A 27,876-nucleotide genomic window follows, 5' to 3' on the forward strand; every position below is an offset into this window, starting at 1 on the left:
GCTTGTTCTAATAAATAAGGGGCTTGGTCTTTCAGAGAGGAGGAAAAGTGTTTCAAGATCTTTATGTACATTATTAGCTTTGCAGCAATAATTTGGTGTCACGGATCCACCTATGGCTTTATCCATAAGTTAATGCTGGAAGAAAATAATATCATACATTTGAAGTTTATATTGTGAAACATCTTCTGACCATCTGTTGTCAGGCAAAGATTCCTTGTGGTGGTTTTGTCCTGCCGTGATACAACTGGGCTAATTGCCCCATAATCACCATTGGGAGTGTGGGGAAAATCCTCTCCAGCCCCCTCAAACTTCAGCTGCAGGTCTCCACTTTGATTTCCATCATTCTCTTCCTCTTTGCAGGCACAGTATGAGAGGAGTTTTGTCAGTCTCAGAAAGAGCTGCGTAGTGCCAGTAACCTTGCTGGGAATTCTCAGAAGTAATGTTGCTGCAGTACAGTGAGAGTAACACTTACAGCTGCAGAGCTGAAAGACACATATCTGTGTGAGTGCAGGTTAAGAGGTGCTGTGGGTTTGATGGCTTGCAAAATAAAACCAAAACAGCGTTAAAGGAAAATGTGAGAATAGAAAGGAATCAGTGTCTGCTTTAGTGGTTGAAGCATTAATTTAGCAAGAATTCCTTCTTAGTAGAAATATCCTAAATGGACATTTTTAGGACTGATGCGACAAAGGCAGCTTGCAAAAAGAATTGCTGAGAAATTAAACATAGGGTAAGAATGTGCTAGGTCTTGCTTTTACTTTATGGGAGAAAACGTATGGAAAGAGTCCATATGAATCTTGCCTTGCTTTGTATCCTTAGGCAGACCACTACTGCTATACCAGTGTTAAAACTGTGAATATTTAAGTGTATTTTTTACATGTTAATCTAGCGAGAAGGGAGTCATAAATACCTGCACATACCTGAGTGAGTTGGGAAGTTTTTCTTGTTTCCTTGTGTGGGAAATGGAACCCAAGGGAGCAGAAGTCCTGCTCTGTGAAGTGCCCATTCCTTTCTTGAAGCTTTGAGGCTGTGTTGGGTCTCTTGGGCAGAGTAGGAGGTGGGTGGTCTGTGTACAGCACCAAGAAGTTGTGCATTTGAGGTGGCGGCCAGCACAATATGTCTGGGCAGTTCTCATGCCAGGAGTTCACATGGCAGTGGAAGAGGAGGAATGGGCTGGTGGTGCTGAAAACAGAATCAGAAGTAGCATGACAGAAGGGACTTGCAGTGGGTGGAGGGTAGGATTTCTTACAACCATTGGTGTTCTGGAAGAAGTGTATTGCTAGGAGTGGGATCCTGCAAACCACAAAGAAGGAGTGATTGGTTTCTGGTGGGAAACCAGGAGCAGCTTTGGAAGTGACCATTATACATTAGTAGGTGGGGTCAGAGGACAGAAGTGAGACTGCAGTAAAAGCTAATGGGTTGAAGTTGACACTGAGAGATTGGTAGAAAATGAGAGATTTTGTCTCAGGGAGAAGAAAGCAGGAAACCTGTGTTAACAAAAGGTGAGAAAGGAGTCACGCCAGGCCTTCACATTTCCTTTTCTTTTTATACAGGAATGTAAGATATTTTTTCTTTCAGGAGAGACTTAAAATCTGAGAAGTCTGAATACAAGAATATATGTGGAGTGAGACAAAAAAGAAGCAAAGAGGGGAAAAAGACAGATTCAGGGGCATTAAATAGCAGCTGAAAAATGCTAGTTCTCTTTTTCTTCACAATGGCCCAAACATTGGACATGGCTTGAAAATTATTTTACTTAAATGGATTTGGTGTATCTTTAACCTGTGCTTTTTTGTTTTTCATAAGGAAGGCTAAAGGAGCACTGTCTGCCTCCTCTAGACAGGCTTTTTGGAGCTGCAGTTAGCACTTGTGTTTTGTCTGGTTTGACACAGCCATTACTGGAAGAGATGCAGTGTATTACCGTATATTAACACACACCTCCTCTCATGCCAGTCTCAGCAGGGACCTCACCTCATTTGAAGGGAGCAAGGGGAGCAGAAGTATGTAATGCAAAAACTACTTCCCTGAGGCCAGTTAGAAGGTCTATTGCAAAACTGTACCCAGCGGTCAGATAAGGCCATTCAGATGATTTCTGACAGTGTCATTTCCCATTGCTTAGATTGTATTTATGTGAAAACTTAGTAGTGCAGTACTTAAAATACCCCTACCTGAGACTAATTTTATTCTTGCTGAGAAACAGTCATTAAGACAGATACTAGACAGCAACTCTATTCTTTACAACACCAAACTGTTGAGCACTGGACCTTTGTAAGTGGGGTTTATCAGATGACAAAGATAAAATTAAATAGCCAGTATTACTATAAACAATAACCCATAAGGTAAGTGTGAATTAACACCTTAGTTTTCATATGTATTTATTTCAGCCAGAAGTCATAATTAAAGCTTTTCAGTTATTCTTCAATAGCTTTAATTTGTAATATTTTTCTAAAATCAGTCTCTGCTTCCTTATCAGCACCAAAGCTTCCAGTGATTGTAGTGCTAATTCAGCTTGAGTATGAATGTTACATAAATTTTGCCTAGTAGTTTCTTGCCATTTTGAACATGCATCTTGGTGCAGTGACTGTAGGAAAAATTAGAAATGAACTGTGCATTTTAATGAAAACCAGCAAATAATTTCTTGCATCACTTGGTATTACTATGTTCTAATTATGGTGATCGTGGTGTGCTGTAAGTGCTGCCTTGCTTTACAGTCTGCAGAGGCTGGGTAGTTCTCTAGCAACACCAGGGAAATTAAATTGAAAAGTTTTTGGTGCATATTTTTTTCTTAGGATGTTGACAGCAATAAAACTAAAAGATAGTTTTTGAGTTCTCTTCTAAATCTCAGCCCACTTTGATGTATCAGCTGAAGTGGGGTTTTGTTATCTAGTTAAGATAAAAACTGGAAAAATAAGTTTTGCTCTACTATTATAATTAAATCAAGCTGTTTCTTTGTGTAATTTATGTTTAGAACTTCAGAATCATCTGAACAGGAGGGGAGGTTTCACTTGTTTGTAACTTCAGAAAAGTTGAGTTCTCTAAGACCAGCAGTGTGCTGTGATGAAAGGTCAGCTTTTGAGAGTTCAGTGGGCATCCCTTCGAAGGAAAACATCAAGAGATGCAGTAATTTAAATAAAGCCTAGCTTGAAAATTTTAGCTACTGGTTTAGCAACTCCTGGTAAATGGTTTTGTATGTGAAAATGTTATGGGATGTAGTGGCTATTTTATCATTGATGATCTGTGAAAGTGCAGTATTGACCTGTTTCATTTATGATGGTGACCTCATCCTCTGCGGCACCATTAGAACCAGTTTGTTGTCAAAGCCTCATGGCCCTGTTTGGGACACTAGAGCCATATTCATTCTCCTTTTAGAAGAGCATGGAGGATTTTCCTGTGTTCCCTCTTGAAAGGGGAATTCCAAAATTTGAAATCCTGTGAGAGTGGTTTCCTTGACTACAAGAATAATAATCTCTCTGCCATGGATTGTAAACACTTCCACACTTGCAAAGTCTTTTTATGTCTCTATCTGAAGTTAAGACATTTGTCTGTCTTTTCTACCATCCAAAATTCTTGACTTGTTTGGCAAACTAACTCCATAAAGCTTTGTCTTTCATTGGTTTTGTTTGTTTTGGTTTTTTCATTTGAAAACAATTTGGTCTCTTTGTATCACATTCCAGTTTTGTTCTCCTTTCATGACTTGTTCCTCTTGCTTTCCTTCAGCCTGAATTGAGAGAATGAAGTGCAGTTGTAGCTCTGATTAAAATCTTGCCTTAACTGAGTTGCAAATTTGCAATGACATATTGGTCAGGGTGCTGATGTAGCACCTTTCCCATTCCTAGTGTTTTCCTGAATTCTGACAATAATGTGTTTTCAGTTGCCTATGTTCATTTATCCTGTATTTCTCTCTTCACAGCATGAAGTTCAGCACAGAGTGTAAATTGCTTTCTCCATGATAGTGACTTGTTAATTATCTGTCAGGAAAATTAGGTCTCTTTGTAAGTCCTGTCTTGCCTTTTCCTTGAGGTGTCTCTGATATTGCTCTCCTTGCGCAGTTTCTGCTAGAATGTCAGTTCTGAGCACCATTTCTGTACAGGTACACAAACATTTCCCGCTTCCTTTGGAGGGATTCATGGTGTCAGTTGACATTGCTCAAATAATCCTAAATGATTGAGGCGGTGAGGAAATCTATCCATTAGATTTACATGGGATGTCTTCCAAGGTGTACAAAGAGTAGCATTGCTTTTCCTTTCACTAACTCAGTTGAGTACCAGCCCACGTTTTTGTGCCTCACCTGCCTTTCTGTCAGGGAATGCTGTGGGAATGTGTCTTGTTACTGATATGCTGAGTTGTGGTTGGGGATAGGGGTCTGTTTTGGGTTGACAGGAATGCTAACAGTATTTAGGGGAAATTCGACAATTAAGTAGAAGATCGCAATTTTGTTGATCAAAGGTGCTAAATAATTAGAAATTCTCTCTGGAATCCCTAGGAAATATGTTTTTGTTAAGTTTCTCAGGTACTGATTTATAGTAAAGATGTCTTGTGGCCCTGGTATGACAGTTCTGTATTTTATTATATCATCTGTTTTGTATGCTGAGTGCTGAGAATGGAAAAGATGGAAACATGGTTAGATTGTCAGTTGTTTCCAATGAAGAATCTCTGTTTGGTGGAACTGTTTGCATTCCTGTGGTCAACAGTATAAGGAAATACCATGTTATGAAAAATTCCCAATTGTTTGCTTAAGGGCTCTTAGAGTTGCACAATCTTTTGATGGTTTTGTTTGTTAGAAAAAAAAAAGAAAGAACTTAGTTGCCAGCTCTTCAGTTTGGAACTCAAAATTCTCTTAAATATTTACTAGAGCTTTGCTTTTATACTCAAGGTTTGGATTCAAACCAGAAGTGTATTTTCCTAATGCACACTGATCAGCCATTATAATATGAGTAGCTGAGGAAGATTATCATTTCATTCCAGGGCATGTTTCTTTGGGATATCCCAACAGTTCCTGGACCATCCATCATTGTGATTACTCATAGTTTCTGGATGCAGCTCTAAAACATTACTTCTCTAAGAGAGGCAGAGGTAGCTCTCAAGTAACCAAGTGGCTTTTGCACTTCAATTCTCAAGATAAATGGTATTTCTGACACAAAAATTCTTTTGTCCTACAGGCTGAAGCCCACAATTTACCATTTAGTTTGTACTTGCATTTTCAATATCCTGTTAGGATTTGTGTAGTATGATTTCTGACATATGGGGCTTTTTGGATGTATTGAAAATTTTTCCAAAGCTGTTCATGTTCAATATCTGTCTTACTTCTGTCATCTCTTAGTTAAAATCCATCTCTCTTCCCAATTTATTCATCCAAGAATGTATATTGTTGTTTTCCCTGATCTGAGAGCTGACTCTGAGTTTATTCTTTAATGCGTGACTGTTACTCCTTCCCAGATTTTCTTTTTCCCATTCTTGATACGATCTGCATCCTTTGTTACTGATTATATAATTTTATTTTGGGCATGGAGGTATTTAACTGATGAACAAGAGCTGAGAATGTGACCTGAACAATGCAAAGTGCAGTGAAGACATTTCCTGACCAGTGCCTGTGTCAAAGTTGCTCATAATCCAGGACTGGGTAGAATGAGGGATGAAAGACCCTGGTGGATTAAGCAGAGGGAATTAAGTCATGGCACTAAATGGCAGAATAGTTTCATAATTATCACATATTTTTGTTGTTGTTTTAATAATGAGAATTTTGAAGTGGGGAGGGATGAGTAGCTTGTGAAAGTGTATTGAGTGGTAATAGGGAGAAGGGATGTGAAGTAGAAGAAAGAGATTGTAACAAAGAGCTTGTGACAAAGGACAGGAAAAAATTTGCTCAATAGCATTTTATGTTTGCAGTGTCACAGTTTCTGGCTTTCACCTACAGTACCTCCTTCTAGTGAGAGCTGTAGGATCTCCAGCCTGTGCAGTGCCCAGAGGTGGGGACAGAGCTGAGCAAGGTGCCCATTGCTGTCCTGGGGCTGTGCTGGGCAGGAGCAGGGCTGTGCCACGCTAGGGAGACTGAAGTGGTGTCCAGCACCTCAGATATGGGCACCTCTGTGTTCTGCAAACCAGTGCTACTAGACCTGATGCTGGCAAATTGGAGAGACTGAAATTTTCCTGTCTGAGAGTGGTTTGTCAATGCCCTCTGGAAACAGTAGCTGCTAGCCTGGAAGAGAGTCTCTCCTTGCCTGTGACGGCTATGCTTAAAATAACATATCAGGAGCTTGCGTAAAAATAGTGTTCCCTTATCTCTAACAGTGTGAAGTAGATGAAAAATAAACTGTACTCATGCCAAGAATAAACAGTCACGTTAGAGTGTTTAAATTCCTGATGCTGTGAAGTACTCACGCTCTAGCATGGCATTTTGGTGCCAATGGATTTCTTCTTCTTTCCCAGTCACTGCCACTGCTTTGTGTGCTCTGCCAGGGGGCAGTTGGCAGGACAGCAAAATGAGCAAATATGCCCAAGCCCTACAAACAGCACCTAGGTAGAGAATTCTGTCCCCTAAATCTCCCCTAAATCTGTACTCCTGTCAGGTCTAAAAGTATATGAAATAGTCTTCTGGCTGTTTACCTGTGTTACGCCTGTAATACTCTGTATAAGTACATTGTTCATTCCTAAATGCAAACTTGCTGAGCAAGGCATGGACTTTATATAAGTAAATAATTCAGGGGAAATAGACAATTTGAGCAATAGCAAGATGTAATAGCATCTTATTTTTACTTCTCTTGGAATTTTGGTTTTTTGCTTTAGAATATCTTGTAATTATAGTGTCTTCCAGTAATTTTGTATAATTCTACTTGCATTATTTTTGTGCACATTGGTTTTTTTGAAGGTCAGTTCTTTACTCCTGAAATTCATAGAGCATGTTGAATAATCCAGCTTTTAGCGCTGATGGGAAATGGGATAACCAGGCTGCTGAAGTGTTGAAACTGGTGAAGTATTTGTAGTGTGATATGCTGAGAAAACCTAAGCAGTAATGCTTGAGGAGAGAATGGTTGAAAGAGTCTGTTGCAACCTGATGAATTCAAATGGGATAACAAGTTGGTGAGAGGTACCAGCCTTGCCTCATGGTAGGCTGAGCCCAGTGTTTTCACAATGCATAAAATGTCTAATTTGCAATGTACAGATCTTAGAAAATGTAGCATATGTTGTGTATGCATGTATGAAAGGAAGGAGTCTGGCCCTTGTCCCCAGGAAATAACTGTTTTTTCTTGGTGGAGTGGCTGAGGGAAAAAGGAAGGTGCTAGAAATAATTTGTCAGGTTTGACTGAAGATAACTTGTGGTCAAAGCCTGTGAAGATGTGAAGACAAAAGACGATAGAAGTAAAAATTGCTATTTTATTTACTCATTTTACATTCATGTTAGAAGATGAATGCAGGAGGAAAACCCATTCCTGCTCTGTGGTGGGAAAGGGTCAGAGCAGGGGAGTTGTTTCCATAGGAGCTCTGGGCACTGGTGGCTGTCAGTGCTCCAAGGGAGGTGTTGTGTTCCTGTGCTCTGCTCCTGCCCCAACTCAGCCACTGCTCTGGGGTTCAGCTTCTGAGGGCTACCAGAGGAGTTGTGGATTGTGGCTGTTATGCTCTACTTTAAAAATGCAGCAGGTAGTCTGCATTTTCTGAGTTGTAACCTGAGATTTCCAGCTAGGCACTCTTAAATGAAACTTCCCTTTGAGATTTTGCTATATGCAAAATGCATGATGTGATAACAAACTAAAATTTAATTCAATGAAAAATTCTGAAAAGGGGTTCAAGAAGCTAAATATACAGTGTTATTCCAGGTATGTTGAGAAGCCTACCACAAGTCAGTCATGTCTTTTTTCTGTTTTACAGGTCAACTGTATTACTAGAGAGGAGAGCTGTGGAAAAACTCAAGGTACCTAAAACATTTTGCTGCCTGAATTCTTGCTGTGTTCTAGTGTAACAATATTAAGGGGGAAGAGGGAACTGAATCAGTGAACTGCCACTTTTAAAGTTGTTTTATTAAAAACCACAGACAAAAAAGCCCCATCACAATAATCTCATTAATGTTGTGCAAAATACTTTCGTGGGATTAAGTTTTACCTTAGCTTTGGTGTGTGTACAAGAGTCTGAACAAAGCTGCATAATACTTGCTGTAGATATATAATAGAACTGCACAGACATAAGGATATTGAGGTGTTCTGCAAGTTCCAGCCCCAGTGAGGTGGATATACCCCACTTTTTGTACAGTGGGGTACAGGCACCAGCTGATGATAAATATCATCAAAGACGAGTGAGTGTGGTGATTGCAGCTTTGACTTTCTTCAGGGCAGTTAGCAGACTTAGCTAACAGCAGTTAACTGCTCCATGGACAGCTCCTAAAGATGCAAAAGGAGTGGCATGAAGATGGCAGAACCTGACAGCAGCCTGGATTCTACAAGCTGGAACTGGGGATTCTTTTATACATTTTTCAGACACTTCTGTTAATGTCTTACAAGTGTATATGTGGTATAGATAACATATATTGTGTTGTGGTCTTTATAATAATAGGCAGCAAACACTCTTGCAGTAGAATATTTTAGGGATTTGAGTGCCTAATCTCTTATCTGAAGTATTTTTGTCTAGCACTCTTTTATCTAGCTCCCCAGGTCTTTATTAAAATAAGACAGTGTTATAACTTGCGTTTTCATGTCTGTTATGTAACTAAAAAGACTATATTAAAATAATCCTGTTGCTAGCACTTGGTTAGGGCTCTTTTGAAAGATTTTTCTTAGTTGGAGAAAGTTTTTCTCCTTTCTTTGCTGTGGAGTATTATCTGTGAGATGCTACATGTACCTTGCAAATGGAATGCTATGAGGCAGAAGCAAGGAAGAAGTCAAAATATTATCACTTCATCAAAATGGAAAGACAGTGGCTTTTAGTAATAAAAGCTGATTTTATACTTCTGTACACTTCAAATTGAGAGGAGCTGAGCTGCCTCCTTCCACTAAGAGTGCATCAACTTGTTACTTGTGAGTAGTGATGTAGTGAACTCTGGTTCCTTCTGTCCTGTGGATGCTAAGTTTGTGTTTGTAGCTGTGTAGGTTGCTTGTGCCACACACGCAAAAGCAGTTTGCTACAGATGAGAGTAGAGTTTATATGCAATTAATCTCTCAAATTTCTACTATAAATACATCTTTCAGAGATGAGTTACATGAAGTCTTTGTGATTGATGGAAAAAATAAAGGACATTTTCTTTTTGTTTGAAGAGTACGAGAATTTAAAAGAAAGGGCAGTGCAACTTATGGTCCTGGTAAAAACAAAATGTGTTCAGTTCTTGACCTGCTGGTGGTAGTTAGGCTTACATTGCACATGATACAAAACTACTTATGTCTGTAATTTAGACAGAATTGAAAATACAGGAGAGCAAAACCTGTCTGCTGTCCAAGAGCAAAACCAACAGTGTTGTTGTCACTGATGTGTTCAATTATGCCTTTTATTTCAAGAAGCTGTGTAATTTCTTTGTTCTTTCACTTTTACTTTAAGATGATTCAGATCATTGGTTCCATCTTGAAACTGATGTCTTCTGTGATGCTTGGGGTATTTAAAATACAAGATGTTTTCCTGGGAACTTGGGAGAGTGCTAGACATGGAGCCCCAGTGTGGCTACATTCCCTGCAGTGTTGGACTGGCTTCTGCTGCAGGCTCCTGGTAAGATGAGAAGCTGGCAAAAAGCATAAAAAGGAATTAATGTGTAGCTGGAAAAAAGATACAAGGGACTCTTAGACATTTTATCTGGCGTCTCCAGTGCTGAAGGAGAGGTTTCTATCTCTTTGCTCATTTTAGACAAGGGATTTTACTCCTGATGTTTTTTTGCCCCTCACTGTGCAGAACCTGTCAAATCCTTTTCCTGACACTTTCTCCCCCATCAGTCCCTCAAAAAGACTTCAAAAGAGATTTTTCCCAATTGCAAAAGGAACCAGGCATGGCCTTTCTAACTCACCCTGCATTTGAAGCATTGATAAGTAACATGTGGCTGGCTCCAAACTGCTGGCTTTCCCAGCCATTTAAAAAAACACGGAGTATGGTTTTAAAAGAAACTACAGGATTGTTCTCTCTTCTTTGCAATCGCCTTTGTGTAATGTGTCCCAAGAGGTTTGATTCTTTTCTGTCTGAAGCAGTGAGAATTCACTACTGTCTTTCTGATTAACACATATTGAAAAGAAATGTCAAATTTTTAAAACTTTTCCATATGGGAAGGGTTTCTTTATTCATAATCTGTGTCACGCTCTTTAAGTTGTAACTTTCTTTTTCTTTAATGCCTTTGGATTATCACTATTTGGAGGTGCCCTAGCAGAAAGAAAAATATTATTTTTAGAACTTGATATTGAGTAAGAGGAGCCTGGAATAAAAATCTACTGTCTTGCATAATTGTTTAAACCTGCTGTGGAGTTTGGCAAAGGTAGAGACTGACAGTTCTTTTCCATAAAATGTGGTTGGGGCTTCATGTTTAAAGACAGGGTATGCCTGAGGACAGCCCTGATCCTTTTAATAAGAGTTAAGCTTGCTTGAAAGGCGAGGCTGAAGATGAAGAAGAATGTAACCTGGGGAGTTTTGAGCTTATTCAATAGCTCCAATCTGATGCATCTCATTATAATGATGGGAGAACATGGTAAAACAATGGCCTTTTTATTTCCTGCTCTAAGGAACAATCTAAAAGTAGACTGTACAAAAATACAGTAAGATGCAAGACTAACAGGAATCTGTCTTCCAATCTATCACCTGAATTGATTTTTCTTGTAAAAATAACAATGAAACCCCAAGCCCTCCCTGAAATACAGATAGTGTAGCTGTATTGCCCATAACCATTTCACTTGGTCAAATAAAATTCAACATTGTCTCTTAACTGTTGGGAAAGCTGTACTCTCTCCATGGTTTGTGTGAGGAGAGCGCAGATCTTGAACTATTGAAATGTTCAAATGGTTTGTTGGAGCCGTTTTTGAAAACATCTCACAGAACTCTTAAGATTCAGCAAGTTGGTAAAGTTGGTATTTCTTCTGTAGTGTCTTTCTGTCTCGGATATGAAGCATATTTCTAAGCTGCAGGTGGCATTACTCATTTAGACTGTTAAAATCCCCTTACACATAGTACTGAGGAAGAGGTCAAGGTAGGGCAGAGGAGAACAGTTGCCAAAGTATTTTTGCATGTTACCAGTGTGGAGTTGACTAAACCTTTTGTCTGTGCCCTACTGAAGTGTCAGCCTTTAGTGTCCCATTCCTGCCACCTGTGCACACCCTGTTTTCCAGCTCTGCTGAAGGTCATGTTCCTAACTAGGCTGCTGTAGTGTTGATGGTTTTGAGCCCCTGAGCTTTCTAATCCTTGAAAGAGGCTAGATGTGTTTGTGGGACTATTTTAAGCATGCTCTTGAGTGCTTTCCTCCCACCCTGCCCAGCATCTTTCAACATTCCCTCTCCATTCTCCAAACAGCCCTCACCCTTCCAGCCCATCAAGGAGGAATTGGGATGAACATTGGCTGAAAATCCCTTCACGCAGGATGCTTCCTAGGGTCAAGCAAGGGAAAGTGTTTAATAAGTGTTTACTCCTGAATGTATTCATGCAAATATGGAAAGATTGTTTTCTCCATCTTCCGTCTCAGCTACCAGCCCTGATGGAACCATATTTAATCATCCCAAAAGCCTGGGGTCCTCTGGTTAAATGTAAGTTTATTGTCCCCTCTGAGCCCCATTGTCAATGAACTTCCTGATTTTGGTCCGTTTTTTAATTGGTGCTGTTTAAGTTGCTCAGATGTGGCTCTTCAAATGTCAGTGACTGTAGATAATCCTGTCTGCATGAATGATGAAACAGAATATGTGACACAAGTGTATTTCTGCCTTAAATGCCTGTTTCCAGTAAAAAGAAGTTGTCTTGCAGTCTGATAACAAAGACAAAATTAAACACGGATTTGGGCTTATGCACATTTCATACAATTATGTAATCTGATGCTTTTTTTCTCTAAAGAATTAATTTAAGCTTTTTTTATTCCTAGTATGAGAAGTTTCAATGCATAGAAGTCTGAGTCTTTGCTTTTATCTCATTAAATATTTGTAGTTACAGACAGTAATATTTGTTCATGCTGTGTCTGCAATCTGTTTTTCTTGTTCAGATTGAAAGGTAACCACATTAATTGTGAAGAGCATTTGCATTTAAGGTCCTCCATTGGTTGGACTTTTCTTTCCTGTTGAGATGAAGAAACTCTCTGGAACTCAGTTCCTGTTTACTTGGCTGTCTCAACCTTGTCCTGTATGGATGTGACAGTGGTGTTTTATCTCCTCCACTTCTCCAGCTTTCCCTGCTGGTGGTAGTGCTCCTGCTGAACTGAGCTGTTCGCTGTGACCAGTTCACCAGAGCACTGGAGCTCTGCCCAGATACTCATAACAAATGAAATAAAATGTGGGATATATATTGTGCAAGTTAAAGTAATCAAAGAGAACTAAAAAAAAAATAAAAAATATCAAAAAGGAGATCCTGTTCAACATTTCTATAATTGTTGCCTTTCTCCTGAAGAAACACTTGCTTTGTGTGTAGCTCCTGTTGCTTTTAGTACATATGTGAAAGAGCTGTCGGGTTGTTAGTTGTGTCTTTAATCATTATTTTAAAAACACGATAATTTTCAGCATAGATTGTTGTTACAAAATAGAACCTGGTTCTCTGTAACCTCAGCACCAAGTGATGATTGTCTTGTCTCAAAAGAGCCAAACATAAAGTTTCTCTGGCATAAACAGACTAAATTTGAGCGCTTGTACTGCTTCTGTCATGGTGATGGAAAGCTGGAGTAGCTTAGAAGTTGAGGATGAGGAAGATTAATAAGTACAACAGGAAAACATCACACTAGGATATTTCCAGAATTGCTGCTACTTGGATGATCCGTAGCAGTAAGGAAGGCTTATCCAAATTCCTGCAACCTTTTAAATGTGAATAGGGTGCTTGAAGCAAAGATCCCATTTCCTCCTCGGGCATGCTGCTAATCCCTGAGTTTGTGCAGAATTTCTGTAGCTGTTACTTCTGCTGAAGATTTAGGAAAAAGACATTCAGGCTTTCCAAGACAGCTCAGCTTTCGAAGGCTTTTTTTTGCTTAAGTTAAAATACTGAAGTGTTGGTGCTGCTTTTTTATTTTCCCCTTTTGTCTTTTGCTTTTTGTTCCCCTTGAGTGCCTGGAACATGTTGAAGAGTGTTGGATTGCTCTTTGCCATTTTCCCTTTCCAAGGTCCCTTTCATGGAAACAGTTTGCTGGCAGCAGATAAGTGTCTGTATCTCATTCCCAGTCAAATTCCTCAGTCCATGTGATAAAGAGTTCCATGCGAGGCAGGAGGAGGAAGAGGACAGCATTCATGTGAAGTCTCTGATTGCAGAAGGGGGCAGAGGAGCTTGCTGGGCACCTCCAGCAGGAATTGTAGGGAGTTGCTGGGCATGGGAGAGAAGCATTGGAGCTCTGGCGTTCACAACACAAGACCATTTTCCAGCTGACACAAGAAGGTTGTTACAAGTTAGTAATACAGATTGTTTTATGAGATCCTGTTAATTATAAATTAATGAAGAACAGCTCTGCAAAGAGGAGCTGATGTAATTCTTCAGTTGCTTGTGTCATGGCGATCAGATTTTCAGCTCTTTCTGTATGATGATGGAATTAAAGCTGGAAATGCTATTCAGAGTTGCAGACTGGTATATTTTAAGTGATCAGGCTTATAACTGCAAGAGAATAGATCTACCTTAAAATTAAATATTTTTTCCAAAAGATAAACTCATTCTATTTTGCTAGCATTATAGCTATTAATGAAAGGGCTTTAATTGTGTCTCTCTACATCTACCACATTATACTTAATTTTTTTTAATTGCTCCTTGGTGTAGGAATAAATCTGTTCCTGATGACTTAAAACTGCTGAATCTTTGTAAAGCATAAAAAACGTGGCAAGATGTGTATTAGCTCACCATGATGTGTTTACTGTGGAGATTGTTGGATTTTATCAGGTTTGGCTTTATTAATCAGCTGCATACAGTGAATGAGGAATATGTGTTTTAAAACTGGATTTTTTTCTAAAGTAGTTACAAACCTTGAAACTGTCCCACTCAGTACCAATTTAACTTCAGCAGCAGCCTGTAGTTTTGTGATTTTTCCTCCCTTCACTTATTGAGCTGTACTCAGAGATTATAACATCCTTAGAAAATGTTGATATTTAGAAATCCAGTTTTTTGTTTCCCCTCTGCTGAAGCTGGATTTGTATAACTTCTTGACAGTTCAGTTGTAGTAACATGAAGGTTTTCTCTGTCTGCTAATGACCAATGACTCTTCATGGAGAAGAGTCTGTTAAATGTGGAAATTTAAGGCTTGGTTTTAAGGAAATTTAAGGCAGGTTAAAACAAACTCAGTCAAGTTCTTTGTAGCTGATGCTCCCTTAATTCTGCTCCTCCTGCAGAGCTTAGACTGCTAACTGAGACTTGCCAACACTCAAGTCTCTGCTGGTTATCAGCGTGGAGTGCTAGGAACTGGGATTTGTGGTGTGTCATCTTAGGCTTAGGGGAGTCTTGGTTGAAGGGGAATGGGGTAAAAAAAAAAATCACTAACAAAACATGAAAGTCTGATTTCTTTATGCTCCACATTCAGGAGCAGTTTTCAGTGGTTGACAGCTGCTGCTATTGCCCAGTGTCTACACCTTAATGTAGAGCTAAGGAGGGTTTCATTTCAAGAAGTTCAGTTTGAAGCTTATGTATACCAGTAATTGGAGTAACCTATAATTATCTAAATTTTAAATTTAATTTAATCACTTTTTTATACTAACAGTAGTGCAGCTACACAAATTGGTGAATGAGTTGCTGAATGAAATGTGTTTATTCTCCATGGAAATGAACCACTTATACTTCACATAGGCTGTTACTTCAGATTGAGTTAAAATTCTCTAATAAACTAAAGCAGTCAATCCTTCAAATATTGCAATTAAACAACAATAAAACAAACCCATCTGCATTCTGTTTGCAGTGTTTGAGTATGTGTTCTTAAAAAAAAGTTTTGAAACATTGTAACACACAATACCAACAGTGGTTATACTACACTGAACATCACCTTGATGTTCGGGCCAGCAACCTGCTATGATGAAAGTACAGAAGGAAGCAATTTTGTGTTTCCAAATCTTGTGGATGCAAGTCTGAAGCTTGTTGAAGGCAGTAACTTCAGAAAGCACCAGTGTTGCTCTCAGTACGTTTGTGTCTGGGACAGCAAAGCTGCCCTTCCCTGGCTCCCCAAGAATGTGTTTGTCTGATTCAAGTTCAGTGGCCTGAGCAGTGCAATTTCCCTGCCAGCCTCCTGCCTTTGCTAGTCATAAAAATGAATATGCTTGTTATAAGGAAGTTAAAGCCTGCAGGTGGCTTTTAAAAGAATGAATTAGAATTTGGATAGAATATATACCTATCTTCTGAAGACTTCAAACTTTTTGCTGTTGCTACTTTTTATTTTTAAGAGGCAAGGAGCGGTTTATAGCAGGGTTTAGGAATCTCTTAGCAACAAGGAACCATCTTTCAAAAGTTGAAGTTTTTGCTGAAGAAAATAGAAGGGGGAAAAAAACTCTCTTACAAATTAAATTTTAAAGTATAATAAGTCTGGCCAAAAGATATTCTGAGAAACAATTTGCTAAAGATACCAGAGCCAGCAATAAATCCTTTAAATTGAATCATTTCAAGTACATCAGGAATGAACATCCTGCCAGACATACTGGAGAGCTGATAGATGACTGAAGTATAGAAGAAATACATGGTGAACATAGGGCACAGTAAAAAAGCTAAATGGTTTTTATCCAAGACGACTTTCCTGAGAGATTTTAGGGCAGAAACTTCACTTTGTAGGTCATATTTTGAGAATTGGTCTCAAACTGAAATGTTGGTTAAAAAGATTTTTAGAACATAGAAAAAAAAGTAGCAAATTGCTAGGAGTAGATACCATTTACCCAAGAGAGCTTATGGTAACCACCAGTGACAACATTGATCTGGCAACTGTGATCTGTTGCTTAAAATGGCTGTGAGATCAGAGCAGGAAGATAGACAAACACAATTTCAATGTATTTAAAGCATTCCAGGAATAGCCAGGGTACCACAGACCTGCAGGTCTGTACAGGCAAGTTGGTGTGTTTCATTAGGAACAAAGACCACAAAATTGGTAAACACGTGGCAAATGCGTGGGCAAAAACTTATCTCAGGATTTGAGGGAAGTACTCGTGCATTTCAGATAGAAGGCCTTTAACCTTAGGGTGGGACATGCAGTTATTTAGGTCTCGTTTTCCTGCTCTTCAGCCTGCAGAGTTGAACTTGCTGTTGGTGTGAATTGTAAAAAAACCCTAATCATTTGCTCTGTAATTGTATAACTTTTTGAAAAATGTTCTCACTTAACAGCCAGGAACAGAATACTATACCGCAATGTAACTTAGTGATAAATTAGATGGACCCCAATAAATAACTGGATTATAGGAAACAGTGGACTGAAATTAACTGTGTTGTCTCAAGAACACTTAATGACACATATGTAATAAAAATATTTTACTGCTGGTGTACGTTAATTTAGATGTGAATGTTTGTTTAATTTTGGTCAGGTTCTGACCACAAGATGTAGGTGAAGCTTACTTTGTGGTATGTGTGGCATTGTCAGTAAGCAGACTCCTATGAAATCTGCCAAGTCTGAATTTTCTCCTGTCTTTGTATGCCATTGGCACGCATCATACTGAATGTTTGTGACTCTTTCTTACATCACTGATAACGCACATTTCTTGGTAAGAAGATACAAAATAAATAAGGTAAAGTGTCATATTGGCATCATACCAGGCTTTAGGGAAAAAAATATTGTTTGGACTAAAAACAGTTTCAGGCTTTTTCACGGCTAGAGCCTCTTTAAGGTACTTAATGATGGTGAAATAGCTTTAAAGTGAAACAGATTTACTAGAGCAGCCGAAAGGCCCTCTCCAGCATCTGTCAGCTTGATACCAGTTTTGTACCAAAGAATTACAAAATGGCCAAGGGTTACCAGAAAGATAAGGTTACTTCCATGGAAATATTTTCTTTCACCAAATCTTTCCCTTAGGCTTTGGGAGTATACACTGTAGATAAAATTATGCTATTCTCTTTCAAGCATAAAACATGAAGTTTGCACCATTGCTATTTTGCACATTGTGTCATATGGAAGAAAGCATATGTTTGTAGGTGGGTACTGATAAGCTTGTATGATTTAGAAAAGTATTCAAAAATCCTCTCATCTTAACCATAACTTAGTGTTGCGTGTTTGTCATGCATCATGCCAATTCAGCCCTGGCTCATCAAACTGTCATGCAAGGAGGAGAGCATAAATCAGCTTTTACAAAATACATTTCAGTACAGTGCATTCAATACATTTCACTGCAATAAACTCTTTATTGCCATGAATACAGCAAGGTGCTTGTAGTGGGCTGATGGATGTGAGGGGTTTGTTGTTGCCTTTACTCCACTTTCAGCATGAACCATTAAAGGATTTCTACTATAAAGAAGTGCTTTGTTTATTTACATGTCATGCTAACACTGAGATGTAGAGACTCTAGTACCACGTTGATGTCAAGTGTGAGTTGTGCAGTGCATTTGCTAACTTTTTGGCTCATTTTTCATTCTTGACAGCAACAGTAAAATACAGAAGACAGTCTTTGAGATGCACATTAGCTTCAAGCACTTACTGAGAATGGGAGAGAAAGCCTTGTCATTACTTTAAAAATCATTTATGGAATTTGTTAAACACTACTTCCTATTAAGCTTGTTTGCTTTATAATAGTCTCCATGGATGAACGTTTGTAATCAATTAAATTTGTATTTTGATTGCAAACCAAATAAAATATATCTGCTACCTTTCCTCTGTTCCTCCTTCCTTCACTTTTTCCTCCTGTTCTATTCCCTACATGTTGAGGTTTTATTTTTTTATATTTTTTGAGGAATTGGTCATATATTTTTACTTAATGGTTGTTATGTTGGCAGCTCTTGCAGTTGGTATTCTGAAACCTTGTTTGTGCCTGGTGACAGTTTCTCACAGCATATTTTAGTCTACACTCACACTGTTGCCAGATCTTGGGATGTGCTTGGCACCGAGGTTCTCATTTTATACTGTGTTGTATCTCACTGCTGAGAATTGGTCTGTAATATGTGGTGTTGACTTGGACAATGTGAAAAAAGACCTCTGGTTGTGAGATGCATAGAAAAGTGTATTACCCGTTGTGCACGTGAATTGCAATAATTTACTGAATTGGTTTTATATATGCCACTTGGATTTTTTCCCCCTGGGCTAATAAAATAGTTAAGTGATCTCTTCTTACATGTTCATTCTGCCTTGCCTGTGGCTTGTCAGTGTTTCAGAGCAGCACGTGCCTTGCATAACTCAAGATCCCTGCAATATCAGTGCCTGCTTGTGGATTGTGTGCCTCTGTTGGAACAACTCTAAGTGTATGGCTCAGCCAATGAAGTCTAGATAATTACTCACTTCATGCCAGAGAGAGCTTAGCTAGACAGTGAATTCAAGTGCTATGTAATTATCTGAAGTTAGGCAGAAAGAATTGCACTCTAGGACCTAATGGTTTCACAAACATAAATGATGAACGTGAAGATGTTAAATTTCAGTACTCAGTAGATAATATAGATGATAAATGAAAGCTGTTGCTTTAGGACTTAGGAATTTTTCTTTCGAACTGGGACCTTTTAGACATTGAGCAACTTTGTTCCTGATTCACATCTCAGAGAGAAAAGAACTTAGGTCATCCCAAGTGACTCACAAATTATTTAACTGTGAAGTATGAACTTCTCTTGCAAGTTCAGATGGTGCTATTTATCCTTAACTATTATGTGATAGTAAGCATTTCTAGGCACAATCAAACAACTTCCACATTTCAATAATTATTCCAGCAAATGTGATATATGTTCATATTCAGCATAAGTAAAACAATTTGCATGTATTACAGCTGGATGTGAAAATTAGGGCTTTCTAAACCCCCTTTGCATTCTTTTGGTGTGAAATTTTTTGCTGTGTATCAAATGTGAGAGGTGTGCACAGCTAAACCTCACTATTACTCATCTGTAAGTCTGGTTTGGGACATAAGTGGTATGTGGGCTTGCCAGCTTGAAGCATCATGCCAAAATTTAAATGGTAAATCCTTACAAGCCGAAGAATTGTGGTTTATTTCTGGGGTAGATCTTTCATGCTTTTAAAGAGCACAAAGATCTTGGATAGGTTTGCTTCACAAGAGAGAATTTTGCTCTGGAGAAGTAGCAAACAGAAGAGACTAGTCAGTGAAGAGCTGTGTTCAGTTAGCCAGTTGGCATATGTGCACTTGCAAGATTCACTTGAATGATTTCTATTTGTAGTGCTCAGCTGAGTTCTACTGATGCAGTGAAACTTACTGTTATCACTTTTAGCATCTATCAGTATTTTCACAGCCTTCTATCAAAATATTGCTGAAAACTGAGCCTGAGAAACAAATTTGAAATCAATAACTAACACCCATTCTAGTTAGTGTGGCTGGGGGAGGAGGAATTTTTAAGCTACATAATTTTTTAAGGCCTCTGCAGCTCTAGCATCATTCCTTTCTTTACTGAGATATCTTCCATTTTGAGGTAAGTCTAAAAAAGCCTTTAATCCTTCTGGGATTTTTAAGGACTTCTCCATGTTCTACTATTTAAAAATACTTTTGTCTTGTATTATCCAATATTTAGAATAAGTAGGATATTAAGAACAAAAATTATTTGCATTGCTGAACTTCCTGTGAAAAGAACTGATAGTCTTGGGAAGGTGGCCTATGTACCTTGGAGGTCTTGGCATTTCTCAGTGTGATGTGGTTGACTGATCACCTCCAGAAACTTTCTGTGCATGTTTCTAACATGTGAAAAAGCCAGGTTTTGCTGTGGCAGACAGTAAGCAATGTAGGAAATCATCCCCCCATGGATCTGCCCAATGTTGGGTAGCTAAAAATGAAATTGTGGGAAGAATGATGCGTGCTGTTCTTGCTTTCCAGCGGCAGTGGAACTGTTCATGCAGCAATATAGTGAGATTACATGAAGTCTAAATTGTGCTGTGCGTCTGATTTAAAAATGTGCTGCTTCTGTTTAACTTTTATTGACTCATTGGTTCCAAGAGAGAAAAAAAGGATGGTATTTTAAGCTGTCTGTACAAATTTATATCTTCCAGTCAACCATAGGGTTTGGATTTACTTTCCTTGAGAAGCTGTAAATTACTGAAAGTCCTCTTCTTTTCTGTTTTCTAAATTTTAACACTGCATGATTGTATCATGGTTTTGGAGATTATACCAAGCTTCCAGAAGCATAGCTCTAAACTTTAGAGATCCTTTCTTGAAAAGGTAATGTTTAAATATTTCATCAATCTTGTTTGCTAGAAGGATATTTTTCTACCATTTGTTTTATTACTGTATGGACATTTCACAGTTTTATTTCTGCAGAATGTTTTTCTTTCCACGCATTGGGGCACAAGCGTGTAGTTTTAGCAGGCTCAGTTTATTCAACAAAATACACAAGCTGGTACTTCATTGTTTTTTTGTGAAGGGAATAGCCCTGTGATAGTTACTTCTTACCATAGGCCCTGGTCTTGAAAATGGTCAAGTGAAAATACTTTCTTATTAGTGTCATTCTTTTGAATACCTGTACAGTTTTTAGAGGATTGATTGCTCCATCCAATGAAAAGGTGACTTGCTGCTACCAAAAATCAAAGGAGCTATTTTTTACTGGTGGTGTTGGAGCTGAAGAAAAAAATGCTAATAATATATATTACAAGTGTTTTTCTGTGTGTGGCTTTACCCAGCAAAAAGGAATCAATTTGGAATTTTTATATGGGGATGGGCTTAGATTAACGTAGGGAAAAAATATATGTTGTTTTTTTTAAATTATTAAAAGTATTAGAGGAAAAAATTAGCTGTTCATGTAAACTAGTGAGTTTGAGTGGGCAGAAGTTTCCAGGGCTCTAACAGGGTGAGGTTTGTTGATGGTACCTATAGCATCCCCCTTTTATGTACTCTGTGTCTTTCCTGAAATCCCAAGGGTGGCATGAGGGGATTTCATTCATAGGAAAGACTCTAAAGGACTGAATTCTGCCTTAAGTTCTGGGGCCTCAGGGCTGCAAGCATTGGTGAGATTCATTACTAATAAGTCTTACTCTAGAATGGATGGAGCCAAGTCTCTATTGCAACTTTGCTGGGAAAGCATGATCCCAAGTCAAAGTAACAGCTTTTGTGAGGTGCCCCCAGATCTACCTGTCTGACATCAGCCAACATAAAAACACCTTGGCAGAGCTGACACAGACATGCAGGTTTCTGAGCTCATCCCGCCTTGTCTCTGCCAGTGATGGTTGTGCCCTGCAGGCTGAGCCTGGCTTTGCTGGCCTCCCTCTGCCCCAGATAACTTTATCCTCCTAGCACAGATACTCAGTCTGGATTTCATTTCTTCCCCTGCAGCTCCGTGTGATCGCGCGCGCATTCCTGACACGTTACCAGCAGCCCACATCTCCGAAAGGGCCGTATCAGCTTTCAGTGGCCCAAGCTCAGAGGGGAAACAGCCCAGTTCCTCCATGCACAAACAGCTGGGCAATTGTGGATGGAATTAATTGCTGATATGCACTGGGCTGTGTTTTTCTTCTCTTGTCATTTCCTTTGCAGCTGTGAAAGGCAAGGTTTTAAGGCTTTGAAAACAGCACAGACCGTCTCAGTGGGAGTAATGTAAGAGTACTGAAATATACGTGTAGATTAGGATTTGCATACGAAGTAAAACCTCTCCTAAGATGTAGCAACCAGTGCTCTTGACATTGATATTCAAATTCCTGGTGCACCTTGTGAAATTAATTTCTGACTTTAGATTTCCAGCTTGAGAAAAAAATCTGGCTGACGAGATCTGGATTTCTGAAAGCAGTAATCATTGTTTTTTGAACCTAGGAGTCTGAAGCTGAGCGTTGAAAGCAATCTGTTATGAAAATGGTTGTCTTCCATGTATACTCTTGGAGCTAATTTATAAAATGAGCTGATGCTGCTTTAGCCAAATGTGAAACAGTCAAGTTGCTGAAAGTCATGTTCCAGCCCAGCAGTTATGGGAAATTTATCACGAGGTTGGAAAATACATATGTTATCAACAGGGCTGCATGTCTGCCTCGAGGCTTCACCCAGCCCATAACAATCCAAAAACAAATCACCCATCACAAATGAAAAAATGCTGTCAAAAGTAGATTCTAAGCCCTAATGCTGTCAGAAGCTGCAGCATGCTGGGCTTAGTTGTAAAATCAGTGGAAAATGTGTGGTACCTGTTGTTGAAGATAATAATTTTGTGAGCTTCCAGTATAAAAGTATAACAGATCTTTTTCCCCTTGTTTATTAAACTGTTTTAAATGCACTTTTGTTTTATGGAATTGTTACACCTCCCCTACTAGTAGGCTTATGCTGCCATGCAGTATACTCAGGGAAGATCTCTAAGCTCTTTTGCCAAAATAATTACAACTCTCATAAGTATTTTACTAGTACAGTATTTGCATACCATATATTTATAAATAGTGTCATACCTGGAATGAATTGTTTAAACAAATTCTTGAAAAAGGTTTTGTTGTTTTAAGACCTGGTCTTAATAACTAAATAAATGAAGTTGTACAAATACGCTGAAAATGTCCCCACCAGCTTGGGTTGTGTAACTCCTTGTATCTTAAGATGAGTGTTTCAAAGGTTCCACTGAAACCAGAGCCATTATTTGTGGTAAATACTGTACAGAGTGAGGAAGGGTTGACAGACCAAGATCTTTAATAAATAAATAAATAGAAATTGCACAACTCTTGAAGGGAGCCAAACTTTCAGTCTCAGCACCCACATCAGCCAAACTGTTGCAGAGACTGCTGCACAGAGCTGTGGGATTGTACTTCCAGCAAATACAAAGGAGTGCATCCTTGCATCCCAGTTTTTCAGCCTTCCATGCAAGGGATTTCCGCTGTGACCTTGTCTGTCGTGGCTAAGAGCACGCAAGGGGACAGCAACCCAAGTCTGGCTCACATGGTATGCAGGAAGTTCAGCTGTAGTAATTTGATTGTAAATCTGAGCCTGAGAGTCAGTAACTCAAATCATGGCTGTTACTTCAAAGAACGAAGGTTGCCTCCTTGAAAGGCTTTTAGTTTTTATAGCTATACAAAAGTTAACTATTACATAAGTTGTATATTGTACATATCCATATGTATGGTCATATCTTATTATAAATATACATGTATCATAGGCACCCTGTTCCATATCTGTCATACTAAGTACTTTTTTGGCAGGTAGTAGAAGTTATGGAAACAATTAAAATTCCTGTGCAACACTGGATTACTTATTTGTTTGGAAGAGTGGGTGGTGTTGTAGGGAGGGGAAAAAGGCAGATCTCTGCTTGAAAACCAAAGAGTAAAAGCATTCTGGAGTGGTTTAGCCAGAAGGTCTTTTTGTCAATTTGTGTTTGGACAGAAAGGTCTGAGTATCAAGAATAGAGTTCTGGGGTTTGCACTCTAGTGTATGTTGTTAGTAAATATTTAAGGAATTATAGAGATGCAGTTGTTTTTATGGCCAGTAACCAACTGGTGATCTTTTCAAGGCAATAAACCAGTGTATGAGAACACTGTTCTTAATTACCCTGGCATGTAAGAAGTTGTTAAAGGTTAGAGACTGCTTGTTCTCTGCTCTGCCTTCACTTTAATCTAGTGCCTGTCTGACTGCAAGATTAAGAGTGGCAAAAAAATCCAGCCAGTTTTAAGGAACTCATATAGGAGCTGGGCAATTTAATTCATCCGACAGTGAGTATCTTGATCCAGACTGTCTGCACGGTGTTTTCCTGTGGGTTACGTGACAGGTTGGTGGCATGATTTGCTTTGCAAACCTGTAAATGAGTTCATGTTTGTGAATCTTTCAGCTGTGGTTTCTTTCTCCACCCTTTTCTCATGAATAAACTTGAAAAATATTTAGGACAAGATTTCTCTGGACTCGCCAGGTCTGATGGTATCTTTTTCAACTGTGGTCTTTGTATATATGTACTTCTAAAACAATTGGGAGGTGTGGTGCAGTGTGCTTCCTTGGAGGGAGGCACTGTTAGTAAAGATTACTGATCTGTGAGAAGAGTCAGCTACAGAAAATGCTGAAACTAACACTGCCTGGGAGGAGTCTGTGGCTTTGGTTTTTAACTCCCTTTGAGTTTTGCCAGTAACTTGGAGCAGGGAAATGTTTGGTCAGCTGTGGTGTAACACTGAAAAGATTCTTGTCCTGACAACTACATTTATCAATATAGTAATAACTTCAGTGTCTTAAACAACCACCTGACCTACTACATGAAGAAATTGTATGCAGTCAATAAATACTTCAGATTGTTCTGTGTGTGACTGACAAGCCATAGTTGACTAATGAAATAGAGGATTTGGCAGTGCTAAAGCTCGAGACATCGTTGAGTGAACTTTGTGTAAGAGTGGGTTCATTCAATAAAAAATAAAAGGAGCATTTAAAGAGCCTTTTATTCGTGTCATAAAGATGCTTTGTGCTATTGCAGTTGTGTGTTTGACGGAATGGTTGGGGATGGATGCTGCAGATAGTTGTCTTGTAATATGAGTGTCTTCTATTTGACACCAGCATGATTTTTGCCTTCAGTGTTGTGACATGACTGGTGAGTTACAGTTTCTCTGTTTGAATGGAGTTTCCTACTGTAGTTAATATCACGTATCCATAAATCAGTCTGTTAGCATTGGTCATTCTGTATATTATGGAATGGGTTGGGTTTGTTGGTTTTTTGTTTTGGTTTTTTTTTAAGGAAATGAGATCTGATTTTGCTTCTGCTTAAGCCAAGGAGAACACCAGACTCAGTAGGACTGGGCTTGGAGTTTTGAGGGTTTGTTGGCAGCTAAAGTGAGCACAGCCACATGGGGCACAGGGCTGATTGCATTGTGCTGCAGTACCATGGGTCCCTGTACCTTTGAGCTTTTAAGTCTGTGAAATAAAATGAATCACTTATATTTTGGTTTGTGGTTGAGTTTGGTTTGGAGTTGGTTTTTTTCATTGTTGTTGGTTTGGGGGTTTTTTATAGGTAGGTAATCTTGATATGTTTAAACACATGGCTCTCTAAAACAGCTCATTACTGGTCACACAGTTACAGCAATTGTAAAGAGAGATGTAGTTCCCCATCTCTCTTTACTGTATCAAAGTAGTTCAGCTTCTGTGAGTATGTGTGCTAATGAGTTTTTATCATGTGTGTGAGTAGTAGCAGACTAGATATTCTCCCATATTAGTCACTGTAGTGTGATAGATAATGGAGAAGTCTATTCTCATTTAAAGTTACAGCAGAGTGCATGAGGCAGCCTTCATTAATGTATGCTGCAATCGTATTGAATTTCTTAAATTACATCAGATTCTTTCATTACACCAGAATCAGAGAGATTCTTATGGTAAAGGCATGACCAACTAGTTTTAAGTAGTCTATTAAATTCAGTTTTCTAGTATCCAAAAGCATACATGCACCCTGGTCAAAGAAAAAAAAAACAAGAGCTAAGTACCCATTATATATTTTAAAATATATAAACTGGGGAGAGGAGATGAACAAAAAGCTTCTAACTTCCAGTAGATTAATCATGCTTTCAACATCTGGAATGAAGGTTTTTCTTAAGCACAGTTTTGAGATACACAATATTAATCCCAAAGCTTTGTGAGGGCGAGCAGAGCTTAGCCTAGGAGGCAGATACTAAGTTCTGGCATTAGTTTTTTTGCATTGTTTCCACATTCTGGCACTCCACTCCTTTTCCTCGCCTCACTGAGCACTGAAAGGGACATAAATTGACATAACTAGATTTTTGTGACTGGGGCAAGGGAAGCAGCCTGAAAGATAAACTTTAACCTGTCATCCTGTCAACAAATTTGCATTGTTAGAAAACTAAGAATTTATATACTGTGGAGTCAAGAATAGTGTGTAGGGACAATGCATTAAGAAAGTCCATATCTGAAGTTAATTTATTTCAGCCTAAAAATAGAAATTTAAACATCCCACTTTCTGATTTGCTTTTCCATTAAAAATTTATGTTTCCCTTTTTCTGTCATAAAAAAAGCTTTGAGTACTCTCACTGCCTAAAGCAAGGAAGTCTGAACTATGACAAAAGTTAATGGGAAAGTAATGGAAGACTTTGGCCTGGCCATGTAGTTTTGGGACTGCTAACTTCTCTTAGCAGTCTATACTGTGTCTTGAGCATGCTGCAGTTCAGTTATGCAACCTTGGGAAGTTTCTCTCCCACTGAATGCACTGTTCCTTTATTAAGGCTAATGGGAGTCATGTGTTCATGTCAGTGGGAAAGCAGACCCTTAAAAATCTTTCTGGTAGATTTGGTGGAAACAGAGCTCACGTTCGTTATTGCTGTTCTGGGCAGTTGGATGTCTCATTAGCGGAGTGTTAATGATGTTCAGTGAACTTCATTACTGGACAAGAGGATGTGGTGAAAATATAAAAGGAGTGACTTTTCAATATTATAATTTCCTGTATTGTTGGATTAATTTATGCCTGTTTTGTCCTTTCTCCCGTCCCAGTACTTACACATTGTGTACCTGGAGTCTGGTGGATGTGATGCTGGGGTTGCCTCAGCCCTGCTGTGGGGGCTCTCTGCCCTGAGCCCGTGCTGTGGCTCCCCTCTCCTGGAAAACTTACAGTAGCAACCATTAGATTGTCAATCCTTCTGCAGCCTCAGGTAGGAAGCAGATTATAAACCCGTATCCAGCAGGTAGGAGCCATATTTTAGCCGTGAGACTGTCAATGCAGTATCTTTACTGAGTGCGGAGGGAGTGAACACAGCTTTGCACAGCCCTGTGGAGATGGCGATGGCGAGACCCACACCATCCCTTCCCTGAGCAGATGTTCCTGCAAACCCCCACTAACAAAAACAAACCCACCACGTCCCCGCCGAGCCGCAGGATGGGCTGGCCCCATGTGAGGCCGAGCCCTTGGCTGGCAGCAGGAATTCGCTTACCCTCGGAAAACGCGGCCTTTCGTTTTATCTCGCTGAGGCGGCCGCGGGGGGAACAATGGGTTATTAGAGCATTGGAACAACACGGGCTTTGAGTGACCCCCGCGGTCCTGTGTTCTGCAGGCAAGGCTAAAAGCAGAGATTGGCTGCTCTCAGAGTTAATTTGGCAGCTGCTGCCTGGGGGCCTGGGCTGGCGGTGGGTGTGAGGTGAGGGTGGCCATGAGGGAGCAGGGAGGGCTTCCCCTCAGGGCCCTCTCTGGGAAAGGGAAAGAAGTAAACACAAAAACAGAGAGCTGGCAAAGTTGAAAGTGTTCAGTTTGTTTTCTCTTTCTAGTACAAAATCTGTTTTCCTTCATTCTTCAGCTTTTAAGGCAAAACCGTTACATTGCTGGTTTTTGCCACCGAGAGTAAAAGTGGCTGGAAATGGCTGAATGGCAGGTGAAGAGTCCTGTCACAAGCAGAAAGATGCTAACCTTCCCAATTCTACATGGAATGGCACAGTCAGGCTTTCCCATCCCATGCAAGGTCCCAAGATTTTGATCTTAAAAGTGGCCTTTGGAGGTGTCATCCTCCCTGAAGGTCATCCCCCTGAAGCTGTGCACATTGATGAGCAATTAGGTAGCAATTAGCCATTGATATCTCAGAAGTTAGAGTCCCAAGATCACAGAACAGACTGAATTGGAAGGGACACACAAAAATCAAGTCCAGTTCTTAGCCCTGCAAAGAAACATTCCCCAGAATCACACAATGTGCCTGAGAGCATTGTCCAAGCATTTCTTGAACTCTGTCAGACTTGGTGCTGTGACCACTGCCCTGGGGAACTGTTCCAGTGCCAACCACCCTCTGGCTGAAGAAGCTTTTTCTAATGTCTATTTTGCTGT

The 27,876-nt window shown here is 39.4% G+C and overlaps 1 protein-coding gene across 7 annotated transcripts in view; it reads left to right on the forward strand.

Annotated features, from left to right (window-relative positions):
- Positions 1-27,876, forward strand: part of ADD3 (adducin 3) — a 92,132-nt gene that overhangs the window by 25,492 nt on the left and 38,764 nt on the right. For 3 of the 7 annotated variants that reach the window (XM_030951720.1, XM_030951718.1, XM_030951726.1), the window contains exon 2: positions 7,858-7,900. The exons of 1 other annotated variant lie outside the window; for it this stretch is intronic. The gene's annotated coding sequence lies outside the window, so the exon portion shown is untranslated. Of the gene's footprint in view, positions 1-7,857; positions 7,901-8,569; positions 9,676-23,475; positions 23,804-26,597; positions 26,720-27,876 lie in introns of those variants that run through there. 3 more of the 7 variants (XM_030951723.1, XM_030951725.1, XM_030951724.1) reach the window with 3 other exon arrangements.

The sequence above is a fragment of the Camarhynchus parvulus genome, chromosome 6 (genome assembly GCF_901933205.1).
Source record: "Camarhynchus parvulus chromosome 6, STF_HiC, whole genome shotgun sequence".
Lineage (NCBI taxonomy): Eukaryota > Metazoa > Chordata > Aves > Passeriformes > Thraupidae > Camarhynchus > Camarhynchus parvulus.